The 12,717-nt window shown below is 40.3% G+C and overlaps 1 long non-coding RNA gene across 1 annotated transcript in view; it reads left to right on the forward strand.

Moving 5' to 3' along the window:
- LOC122198477 overlaps positions 1 to 12,717 on the forward strand; it is a 267,549-nt gene that overhangs the window by 204,390 nt on the left and 50,442 nt on the right. The window contains exon 3 of the long non-coding RNA XR_006193000.1: positions 6,190 to 6,293. This is a non-coding gene — a long non-coding RNA (uncharacterized LOC122198477). The remainder of the gene's footprint in view (positions 1 to 6,189; positions 6,294 to 12,717) is intronic.

Here is a 12,717-nt window from a genome sequence, read left to right on the forward strand (position 1 = left end):
TGCCATCAGTATGGGGTACGTGTGCATATGGTTGTGGTGTACCTTCCTCTGGAATTCTGAACTGGGTACATTTTCCTAAATGATGTGGCAGATACACCAGAGGTCTGTTTGTGGTAGATACTGTTGAATCTTCTAGGAGAGAATTTATCCTTAGGGACAAAGATCCAGGAAGATAAACTTGGCCTAGTAACAAAGCAGTGGTTGTGTGAGGGAGGTGGTTGCTCTGAATATGGCTTACTTACTGTTTGTTTTAGATTCATCCCTGATCCAATGCCACTGATTTTAGGGGGGGGGGGGGCGGGGAGAGAGAGAGGGAGAGAGAGCACGCAGAGAGGCTTGGTAATAAAAAACTGAGGAAGTTGTGTAATCTGTATTTCTTTGCTTTACTTGTATGTAAAAACCACTATATTTATTTTTCTAAGTGAAATAAGTCAGTCTCAGATCCATCAGGGTTTGTAGAATATTCAAACTTGGTCATGCTTTGGTGGTTTTCCACCTTACCCTAGGGTCTTTATAACAACCAAGGAGCTTCTCAGTTTAGAAGATTGGGGGCAAAGATCCTTTGGCCTTCAGTTCATAATTGTCTCTTCTGAGATGCTTGTTGTTTAAGGGCACCTGTTCATTAGGAAGTAGGTGGCTTTGTACTCTGGGTAGGAAGACTTCTCAGTGGCCAGGCCTCAAGCCCTTATTGAGTCCTTTCTCAGAGGTCCTGCTGGCCTTGAGTATGGGCAAGAGGGGGCACAATTCCGATTCCTTGAGGATAAATGGTCATCACCAACTTCTTCCGAACTCAGAGAAACCACCTTAAGGTTTGGGGCATTCCTTCTCATCAGTTCAAAACATCATCTTCTGTCACTCTTCCTGACTTATTCTATAACTTTTTTTGGTCTGTGATACACAAGTTGTGTATTCTCCCCTAGAGTTGTGGTGGAAGGAGAAGTTAGATTCTTAAAGTCTAAACAAATGCTGGCATCTTCTATCTGGGTGAAAATGGAGAGGGAGGAGGTTTTTATTCTTTCGTAAGTCTACATTAGCAAAATCAAACAAAAATGCTAAAAGCAAAGCAAATGAAGAAAGCAAAAAGAAAAACAATAACAATAACCAGTGTTTCTTTTTTTATTTTTGAGAGAGAGATAAAACAACCATGAGTGGGCAAGGAACAGAGAGAAAGAATCTCAAGCAGGCCCTATGCTCAGTGTGGAGCCCGATGTGGGGCTCAATCCCATGACTCTGGGATCATGACCTTAGCTGAAATCAAGAGTCAGATGCTCAACCAACTGAGCCACCTGGGTGCTCTGTTTCTTCTTAATAGTACAAACAAGTCAGTTTTTCTTAATAGTACATTCTGTTACAACTATTTTTATTAAAATGTCTAATATTTGGAAGTAGAATATAAATCCTTTAGTATCTACCTGAGAGTATCAAAGAAATGGAGATATGTTCTTGTCCACTATGCACTAGAACACCGTATGTATATGGCATTGTGGTTGTTTTTGGTTAGTAGCTATAGTCTCCAGCAGAGTTGATGGGGTGTCAGGCAGAAATAGAAATGCTAATCAGAAATGGAGATACACCAAACAAAAGGCAGAGGTGCTAGACCATAGCCTAATACTTAAACCAGGAGACAGGACAGGTGAAAAAGAAGTATCTGATGAATGCCAAGTAAGTCCTAGTGGATTTGGTTTGGTTTTGAACCTACACGGGATATCAGCTAGGGATTCCCAGAAGTACATGGTGGTAGTAGTGATGGGAAAAATCTTTCCAGGTGGCTAGATTTCTGCAAAAGCAGAGATTTCAGAGATATATGAATTATATTTAGAGTGAAAATGTTTCCACTGCATGATGGCAGTCCTTGATTCTACCTTAGCTCCATTTCAATTGTTTCAGGGTCTACATGTTTGATTCAACATTTTCTCAAACTCAATGAATCATTTCATAAATGGATCCTTTTCTGGATACTGAAAAATTTTGAAATAGTAATGTCACCAACCATACTGTGAGCTCCAGTCTTAAATGGTCTGGGAGCTTTTACTCTAGCCGCCCTGGGAACCCTGAAACTATTGTGTGAATGAGCCCAAGAGAGCCTGCTCGTGGATGTAAGTCTACATGGAGGAAAACAAAGGAACTGTGGCAGCGTGCAATCATCATGTGAGTGAGGTCATTCTAGATAATCCAGCTGCCGCTGACCTATCAGCTGACCCTAGAGCCATGAGAGAGCCGAGTAGAGTCAGCTGAGTTGGCTTGACCAGAAGAACTGCCCTCATGTTTATGAGCTAAACAGTCATTCTTTTTAAATCTCTAGGTTTTGGGGTAGTTTGTTTTACAGCACAGGCTAACTGATACACCATTAAAATCATGAAGCAATAGAAGATCTTTACAGATCTATAACTAGGAATGAGGTTGAATCAGTAATCAAATACCTCCCAACAAAGAAAAGCTCAGGACTAGATGGCTTTGCTGGTGAATTTTACCAAATATTTAAAGAAGAATTAACATTGATTCTTCTCAAGCTCTTTCAAAAAATTGAAGAGGAAGGATCACTTCTAAACTCAGATTATGAGGCCAGTATTACCCTCATTCCAAAGTCAGAAAAAGACATTACAAGAAAAGAAAATTATAGACCAATATCCTTGAAGAACATAGGTACAAAAGTCCTCAATAAAATTTATTAGCAAACTGATTTCCACTATTCAATTAAACAGACTGTATACCATGACAAAGTGGGATTTTTCGCTGGGGTGTAAGAATGGTTCAACACAGACAAATCCATAAATGTGATACATCCCATTAACAGAATGAATTACAAAAACCATATTATCATTGTAATAGATGCAGCAAAAAGCACTTGACAAAAAATTTTTTTTAATTGGGCATTCCTTTTTTTCCTTTTTCTTTTCTTTTTTCTTTTTTCTTTTTTTTTTGCTTAAAACCATAAAATGCTTTCTATCATTTATTGTAAATAAGGCTCTCAAGATGTAGTTCCTTCTGACCTCATTTGGCTTATCTCTCATGAATCTCCATTCTTGCCTCTCCATTGTTCTCTTTCATCTCCTTTTTTTTTTTTTTAAATGTTCATTTACTTTTGAGAAAGAGAAAGAGAGACATAGAGGGAGAGAATGAGCAGGGGAGAGGGAGAGAGAGAGGGGACAGAGGATTCAAAGCAGGCTCTGTGCTGACAGCAGAGAGCCCAGTGTGGGGCTTGAACTCACAAACTGTGAGATCACGACCTGAGCCAAGGTCAGTAACTTAACCAATTGAGCCACCCAGGCACCCCCTTTTCTACCTCTTTTCTTTTTCTACCTCCTTTTTATGTAGCTACCTCCTACTTATCCTTCAAATCACAGATCAGATTCCACTTCCTCCAGGAAGCCTGATAGCTTGAATGCCTGTCTTTGTGCTCTCCCTATCATATCCCTCTCCTGCACTTAAATTTTTGTTTTAAAATATTTATGTTCATAGCCGTCTATGTAGACTATGAGCTTCGTAAGGGCAAAATTTTTATCTTATTCTTCTTGTATTTCTACTTCCTAACAGGTTGTCTGAATGTTGAATAAATGCATATTCCAGTTTTCAAGAATGCAAAAATGAGTAAGATGTAGCAGAAAATAGTACTCACAATGTGTGGCTACTTTTTTTTTTTTTTTTTTTTACCTTCTAGAGATCAGTAATAAGCATCCATTTTAATCCTCATTTCTATGTCTATGGTTTCCATTTCTCTCCTACCCAAAGAATTCCTTTCTAGTTGATATGGACTTTATTTATGTAAACTGAGTTAGAAGCAAGAATATAGATTTTTTTTTGCATTCACAGCAGTTGTAAACTATCATGCTCACATTAAAATGCTTCAAAATGCAAGACTTCGGGGTAAAACTGGTGTGTTGATTTTTCATAATTGTCAACTCACAAATGAGTTCACACTAGTGTAGCTTTTTGGACAAATTCTAAAATTAGTTTTAAAGTTCACTCCTACCCACCCATACAAGCCCACCCAGCAAGGAGGCTTGTAAGCTGTCAACATTTATGAGCTGTGAATGCCAGTTTTGACCGAAAGGCTTTTGCTGTCTTCAGGCAGAGCAGCATTTGTGTGGCATAACAGATCTACAGCAACCTGATTAAAACGATTATCCCTGTGATGATGTGATTCTCAGGTCTCTTGAGAGCAACACACTGAACTTCATTTTTTAAATTAAAAAACTATTCTTTCCTTTCTGGTAAGAGCTAAGACAGGTGCCCTCAATGAATGAAAATTATTTGCATACCAAAATTATCTGTTAATCCCTCTGACTCACTGTGTTCCCACAACACACAAATGATAACCTATGAGCACATTGATAGGAATGAAAGTAACAGAGAAGAGAGAATCCAACGAAAACAAGAGAAATTAAAATCTCTCAAAACCACCACCCTAATACCATAAAAAAATCAGTAAGATAAACACAACACATATACCCATTTTGCCTACAAAATTGTGGCGAAGCTGAGTCAGTGGACATACTGAAAAAGATATGAATATTCTGCTTGGAAGTCCTCATCGGAAAACAAAGAGAGGAAATGACTTAGCAGGAGCTTTGCACATGAGCTCCTCCTTGGACTCCACAATAGCACCACGCTGGCTTCACTACCTGCAGAGGCAACGCACTTCCCTCTTAGGAATCACTGGATCATCACGATGCCATATTTTAAACATTTGTTTTAGGATTTCAAGTTTGTAGAGTTGCTGTTATGTGGCTTCTAATCAAAATTACTCCACTAGTGATTTTGTAAATGACGTTTTGAAAATACTGATGATGAGTGAAGCTGTCCTAGAGATTTGGGTGAAAGTGACAGAGGTCATACTCTTGTCCTGCTTACAAACGGGACAGTGCTTGTTTGGGTAGAGCACAGATAACGAATCAAATGATGAAGCCAAAAGGAGATTGGGCAGCAAGATTTGTGGGTTATCATTCAAATGAAATTGTTTTCTCTCTTGCAAAATAGATTTAACTCAGGAGAAAAGTGTGCTTTTTTGGATTTTTTTTTTTTTTTTTGAGTATTTCTGAACTTGTCTCTCACTTGCCAAATTACAGCAGTGGGGAAAGGGGGTGTAGATGGAGGAAGGGAGACCTGGCCATTTGCAATCCATCCTGCGCTGAGAAATTAATTTTATGGAATAGAAGTAAAAGCAAAAGCATAGTTTGGGGAATCAAAGGAAAGACGTTTCCTGGTGTTACATGGAAAGTGTCATGATGTCTTTTTCTGTTCAACAGGGCTCCATTTTCAGGTCAGACACCAATCAGAAAGTTGCCAGTTTTGCAATAGATAGCAAAATAGAACTCCTGTCCTACCTAGAGAAACAGGGGGTGGGCTTGTGCAGAAAGCTGTCCACATGGGAGCTGTGGCTAAAGAATAGTATCTAGTATTGAACAAGTACAACAAGAATTCCTTCTCCGAGCAAGTGGCAAAAAGCCAAAAAATGAGCCATTATTAGTGGAGTATTTTGGAGGTAAAGTCTCCATGTACTGAGGATAATAGTGTATCAGAAAAGGCCATTTGAAAAAAATAGATATAAAATTTTGAGTGAAGGAGCTGCAACCAGTGTAGACAAGTGTGGTAACAAGAACAGTTTGGATCCGAGTATTTACTAGTTTCTTTAGTGGGACTAGCCCTTTAGTAAAGCGATACGATATGGTAGCCTAGACTGTGCTGTTCAGTATGGTTACCACTGGACACATGTGACTATTTAAAATCAATTTAAATTAATTAAAAGTCGATCAAATAAAAAATTCTGTTCCTCAGGCACACTTACCACATCAGGGCTCAGTTATCAGATGTGCCTAGTGGCCACAGTATTGGATGCCTCAGACAGACTGGTTCAATTATTGTGGAAAGTTCCATGGGGCAGCACTGTAAGAGCATTGTCTTGGGAGCCTGAGATTGAATCCTGGGTCTGCAGCTTGGTAAAGTTGTGGCTTGTTTCTTCATATTTAAAGTAGTGTGAGGTAATAGCATATGCCTCCTGAGGTTCTCTTCTTATAAATTAATTATTTTCTTATAAATTGTGTAGAACCATGCCTATCACATAGTAAGTGGGTTTTAAATGAATGGATGTCTACTGCTTATATTCTATAGTTTGTATACACGTAGGCTTATGTTAATTTGTAGTAATAATGATAGCTAGCACTAATTGAACTCTACTCCTTGTCGGTTAAGTGCTTTACCTGCATTGTGTGATTTAAGTGCCATTATGATCCCAGGAGGAAGAATGTATTATTATTATTAATAGCTAAGGACACGTGAGCTCCAAGGTCACTCAGGTAAGGGATGATTTCTTTTTAATTAATTAATTACATTTCTAAAGGTTATTTTATTTATTTCTAGAGAGAGGGAGAGAGAGAGAGAGAGAGAGAGAGAGAGCGCACATGGGAGGGGCAGAGAGAATGAGAGAAAGAATCCCAAGCAGGCTCCGCATTGTCAGCACAGAGCCTGATGTGGGGCTCGAACTCATGAACTGTGAGATCATGACCTGAACCAAAATCAAGAGTTGGACACTTAGCCAACTGAACCACCCAGGTACCCCAAGGATGGTTTCTTTTTAAAGCGGTTATTTATTTATTTATTTATTTATTTATTTATTTAGAGCATGCCAGCGGGGGCTGGGCAGAGAGAGAGAGAGAATCCCAAGCAGGCTCTGTGCTATCAGCGCACAGAGACTCAGGCGGGGCTCCATCCCACTAACCATGAGATCATGACCTGAGCCGAAATCAAGAGTCAGACATGCACCCGACCCAGCCACCCAGCAGACTTTGACCTGCTACAGCATTTTCCATTGTGACGAGCTACCAGACTCCAGAGTCCATGCTGTGTTGCCTTTTGTCCTGTAAACTAAAAACAACACATATTTCTTCTGGCTTTAACTCTGAGTTACAGAAATATTTCAGTGATAACTTGCATAATATAATAATAATAGTTAACCCTCACACAGGATTTAATGCATACTACACACTGATCTAGGAACTTGACATGTACTAAATCGACTAATTTAATCCTGACAACAGTTCTGAGATACGTACCATTATCACACCATTTTATAACTGGGTAAATTGAGGCTCAGAGAGGTTCAGTACATTGCCTAAGTTCACATAGCTAGTATGTGTGCCAAGTCACACAGCTAACTAAGCCACTGGGAATCCCATCCTATTTTGGGTGTCTTTTTTCATGACCATTTGCTTTCTGCATAGGGTTTCAGTATAGAGTACAAGAGTACAAAGATGATTGGTTTAGGGGATTGCTGCCTGACCAGTGCAGAGTAGATACTGATTCTCACAATGGGCAGAGCCAAGTACCTTCGCTTAATAGCTACAGAGCTACTTAAACAAGGCTATTTCAGTCCTGCATGCAATGCGTGCATATCCTGACTCGCCCTTTCCTTGGGGAAAATAGGGAGAAAAGTACATACATGGAAATGTACTATTAGCTGCTGCACCAAATTTGGCAAGGGTGGTGGATCGCAGATTCTCTGCAGAAGAGCGTTTTGCTGCTGGCAAAGGGCGCATTTCTCAAGCTCAGGTCCACAGGATCCCCTCCACCCTCTGCCTTCCAGTTTCCCTGTGCAGCAGCTGGATTCCTGTGAGAAAAGGAAAAGTGATGTTATTTGGGAAGTCAGATCTAAGCAAAGACCAACTCTCTGCTTGTGGTCCTTAAAATAATTTTCAATGAAATAAAGCCTTCTGAGTCAGAGGATATGACATCCTCATTTGCATGATTCAGAATGGCGGTGACGCCACTGACAGTCATTGAGAGCAGTTCCCGAATGTGGAAACCTTGAACAATTAAACGGGTACTGTGGTTGGCACTAAATGAATAATCTTATATAACTGAAGCCCATTCCATTGGCCTCAGCACAGGAAGCTGGTGGCTATCAGAACTTCACAGGAGGTGACTCCTGTTACTTCCCCAGCGTTTTCCTCGAGTTGGGGGCTGACAGCAGACAGTTTTCTGAGAGGGACAGAAGATGCTGGGCTTCCTACCCAGAGCTTGCAATGTTTGGCATATACACCACTCTTTTGTTTTTTGCAGAAAGTCTCAGAGAATATCCATATCATATTAGAATGGGAATTTGTATCTTGGTAGGCATACAGAAGAAGAAAATCTTTAGGGCTTCTTATGAATCCTGGAAGTTGTATGCAGAAGGTTGTTTTTGCGTCCTGGGAAAATGGCTCACAGATGCCATCATATTCTTAAAAAGGCCTCTGGCTTCTAAAAGATTAGAACCATGTTCCTGATAATCATACAGTTAAGAGATCACAAAGAAATTTGTATGCATGTTAGAGTGAAGTAGAATTTTAAAAGCTGCACCACTGATTATAGGTGGCAGGATCTATTGCAAGCATCATCTTCCTCTCTCAAAATAAAAAAAAACTCAAAGATTTCGTGCGTGGATATTTTTAAAACACATGGGAATGTGGGCATGACAATCATACTTCACTTAACTAGCAACCGCCCATTCAGTGGCCTTTCTGTTCCATCTCTTCTATTCCCTGAAAAGCTTGCCATGATTTTGAAGACGATTGCTGTGTGTCGATCCAGTAACATTTTCCACCTACGTAGGAGTTGCAAGTCTCAGATGAGGATTTTCAGTAGTAAGTGATGTCCTTGAATGGTGAGGCAGTGAGTGCCCCAGCTTGTGGGCTGCTCGAAGGGTTACACACTCTGGTGCCAGGAAGACTTTTGACAACGGAGGGCGGTGCTCTCCCAGCTGCTGCAGAAACCAGCCTCTCCCTCCCTGTACTCAGGTTCACACTTGCTTTCTCTCAGGCCATGTGGAACAAAGGCTGCTTTGATAGCAACATCCGTCCCCATAATCCCATCCATACTCGAGCTATCATCCTTAGAGTTTGGTTGCTGATGTTGGAATAAGGCCGTGGACAGCCAAAGATGGCTCAAATCAAGTGTCAGTCACGGTAGGAGCCATGACAATGGAAGCAAATGGGACTCTGATTAAAAATTTCTTTTGTGATTGACAACTGAAATAAACCACCACAGCAACAGAAAACCTGTTACAACCGCTTCTACTTTTCTTCCTTATCCCTCTGTCAGACTCCCCTGCTGTCTTTCGTATGATGATGATTCACCAAGGAGATATTAACTGCCAAGAAATCACTGATTTTGGCTTTGTGTTAGCTACCGTCACTGGCTTAACCCGAAGTGTACAGCAAGGGTTGGAAGAGAGAATTGCAAGAAGGTGTCCTGATGAAGTTTTCTATAAATATAATTTCCTTCCCTGTGAGCCAAAACTTACAAGAGCAAGTAGTTCAACTTTTATTTCACTGTGGGGACAGAAAAAGAGAATTGGTCACGTTGACATCAATAGCAAATGGAAATACATTCTGCTCTAAAACTTCTTTCTACTAAACTGAAACTTCAATCCCTACAATAGTTGGAAAAAATCAAAAGATCTTACACTGTGATTGAAAATGATTGGTTAATAAACTCTTCTGTTTAAAAGAAGTTACTGGGGCACCTGGGTGGCTCAGTCGGTTGAGCGTCCGACTTCAGCTCAGGTCACGATCTCGCGGTCCGTGAGTTCGAGCCCCGCATCGGGCTCTGGGCTGATGGCTCAGAGCCTGGAGCCTGCTTCCCATTCTGTGTCTCCCTCTCTCTCTGCCCCTCCCCCGTTCATGCTCTGTCTCTCTCTGTCTCAAAAATAAATAAACGTTAAAAAAAAATTTAAAAGAAGTTACTTAATGTTTTTAAGAAGCGTAAAAATTAGATTAGAATTTAAGAATATCCACGTTCAACTACAATTTTGGTGTCACACCGAATCACTAGTTTTTGCTATTCATTAAGAACTTCATGTGACATAATAAAGGTCTCATTTAGAGCTTCCCAGCTTGGATTGCTAATAAGCTAGGAGCTTGTTAGAAATTCAGATTTTGGGGCTGCACTCTGGATGGACTGAACCAGAATCTGCATTTTAGCAAGACTCTCAGGGGGGGCCCCTGGGTGGCTTAGTGGATTAAGCATCCCACTTCAGCTCAGTGGTTTGTTGAGTTCAAGCCCCTCGTCAGGCTTCTGTGCTGACAGCTTGGCGCTTGGATCCTGCTTTGGATTCTGTGTCTCCCTCTCTCTCTGCCCCTCCCCCACTCATGCGCGTGCGTGTGCGCGCGCGTGCGCTCTCTTAAAAATAAACATTAAAGATTTTTTTTTTTTAACAAGACTCTCAGGGGGATTTGTCTGCACATTCAAGTTTGAAAAGCCCTGGTTTAGGGTGATATTTCCCAGGCTTAGATAATCATCCTAATCACCTGTGTCTAGAGCTCTTAAGAAATACTGCAGAGATTCTGTTCATGAGCCTTTGTTCAACTCACTCTCTGGTTTACCAAGCTTTCTCTTTACTCTAGTAAAACATACTGACCAGTGTCCACAGCAAGCTGACTGCTCCTGGCTTGTAGCCCATTCTCTCCTATTCCACATTTATACCTTGTGTTTGTTCCTAAACCTGCTAGTGATACAATGTAAATAATGCAAACTGATAAGATATGAGCGCAAAAAATACTATTTGTTTATTTTTGTATGTAGACAAGGAAACTATGAGAAAAATTATAAAAATCTAAGAACTTATGTTCAGATTTCCCTTCAAATGTCTTTAAGCCCTTGGCTCTATTTCAAAGAGATGAACACTGAAAATTGCATATTTGCACTGTGGGTGTGAAAAATATAAGAAAGATGGCTTTGTAATTGAATCAGTAGAAAGAACTATATGAAAAAAATAATTCTACGTCAAGTGTATCAAATAGATATATTTATATGTGTAGTTTCACATAAACTGTTGTACCTTAGAAATGTACGTATAGCATTCTTTTTTTCTGATTCCTTGCTTTCTGCAACTTTTGTGTTGAACAAATCAAATGCCAGTTATAATTTTGCCGGGTAGAGGCTTTTTACTACATATATTCCTGGATTTCATCCCAGGCCACTGAATTAGGGCGAGGCTTGGAATATGTATTTTTAAAAAGATCCTGCAATCAGCTATGTTTGGAAATTATTGAGAGAGAGAATTCTAACTGACCAGCCAACAATTATCAGAAAGAGGGAGACTTCAACAGGTTCAGATACTTAAAAAAAAATTACTAACACATTTATTTACTAAATAATTTCCAGAACCCTTGTAATGAAAAAAAAAAAAAAAAAGGCTTAGCCCATTCCACGGATAATATTTTGGATATTGTCTACATTTCCTGGTATGATGTTTTTGAAGTTTTCCTGGGATTTGACCAGCTGGCCGCTCTGAAACAGTCCATCTGTAAACCAGAAAGAGGGGGAGTTTGAATTGATGTCAGTTTCAGAATATTTAAATCTCCTTCTGTACTCTGACCTCACTGACATTGGTGATAGTGGCACACTTTTTTTCTTTGGAGATAATCATTACTTTCTTGAGACTTCCTGTTTCCTAAGTCACTGATAAATTGACATAGGGAATGTAGAACAGGGGATTTTGAGGAGACTAAGCTGTATTGATTCTCACTGGGCTAGTGGACTAAGTTTGTCCTTTGACCCCCTGATCTGGTTTGTCTGCTCACTATATGCCTTCTAGACTCCTATGGAAAACTGAATGCTGGTAGGTCATTGATTTATGGAAAGATAAACAACCTTCAAATGACAGGAGGACTGGAACATGAGATTATCACCTGCCTGTTAAATTAGAGATGACAGCTACAGTTATTCCTGGATCATATTGGAGTCTTGTCTTTAAGGCTTTAAGAATGTAGGTTTAAAAAATGATGTTTTAAATGAGCCGTCTTCTGGACCTGTCACCCAGTCTGCAGTGACTCTCATAGCTCTCTGCATAGCTCAAATATTTGGCTATCAGATACATAGCAAAGTCCACCAGCACATTTGCTTACGTGGAGATCCTTGCTTTGGAAATCGCATTCTGGGTATTTTGGATGAGAAGTGCTATGATTTATTTTGATTTTCAGGACCCAGGCTGAAACAAATTGCCTGATGTAGAGGTGATTGCTTGACAGTAATGGGCAACACTGTAGTGACTTAACTCTTGGCCCCAGAGTCTGGCTGTCTGGTTATACTTTATCACCCACCTTCTCCCCTCTACTTACCCGTGAGATTTTAGGGAAAGAGAATCCAAACCTGAGCACATTAAATGTGTCACTTGTCTGTGAGAGTGATCTGCGGTGACTTTGAGTGAGGTAGATTCTATGGTTTCTCACGTTAGACCAGGGTTTTCCAGACTTGCCTCATCTTGAAAGTCATTGCGTGTGGTGTGGACTGTACTTAAAGTATATAGATCCCAGGCCAGGCCTTCTTTCCAGAAATTTCCACTCACTAGGTCTCTTGGGGGAGGGGGGAAGTGATGCTTATCTTATGAACAGTGAAGTTAAGGATTCACTGTTGTTGTTTTTTTAATTAAAGAAAAAATTTTTAATGTTTATTTATTTTTGAGAGAAAGATTGTCAGTAGGGGAGGGGCAGAGAGAGAGGGAGACACAGAGTTTGAAGCAGGCTCCAGGCTTCAAGCTGTCAGCACAGAGCCCGATGTGGGACTTGAGCTCATGAACCACGAGATCATGACCTGAGCTGAAGTCGGACTTAACCCACTGAGCCACCCAGGCGCCCCCAGGATTCACTACTTTAATGTTGTAGGCTTTATTTCATTTTGATGTCTCATGAATAATGCATTTTCAGTAAATGAGGACTAGTGGTGGTGGTGAATACACTTAAT

This window comes from Panthera leo, chromosome C2 (genome assembly GCF_018350215.1).
Source record: "Panthera leo isolate Ple1 chromosome C2, P.leo_Ple1_pat1.1, whole genome shotgun sequence".
Taxonomy (NCBI): domain Eukaryota; kingdom Metazoa; phylum Chordata; class Mammalia; order Carnivora; family Felidae; genus Panthera; species Panthera leo.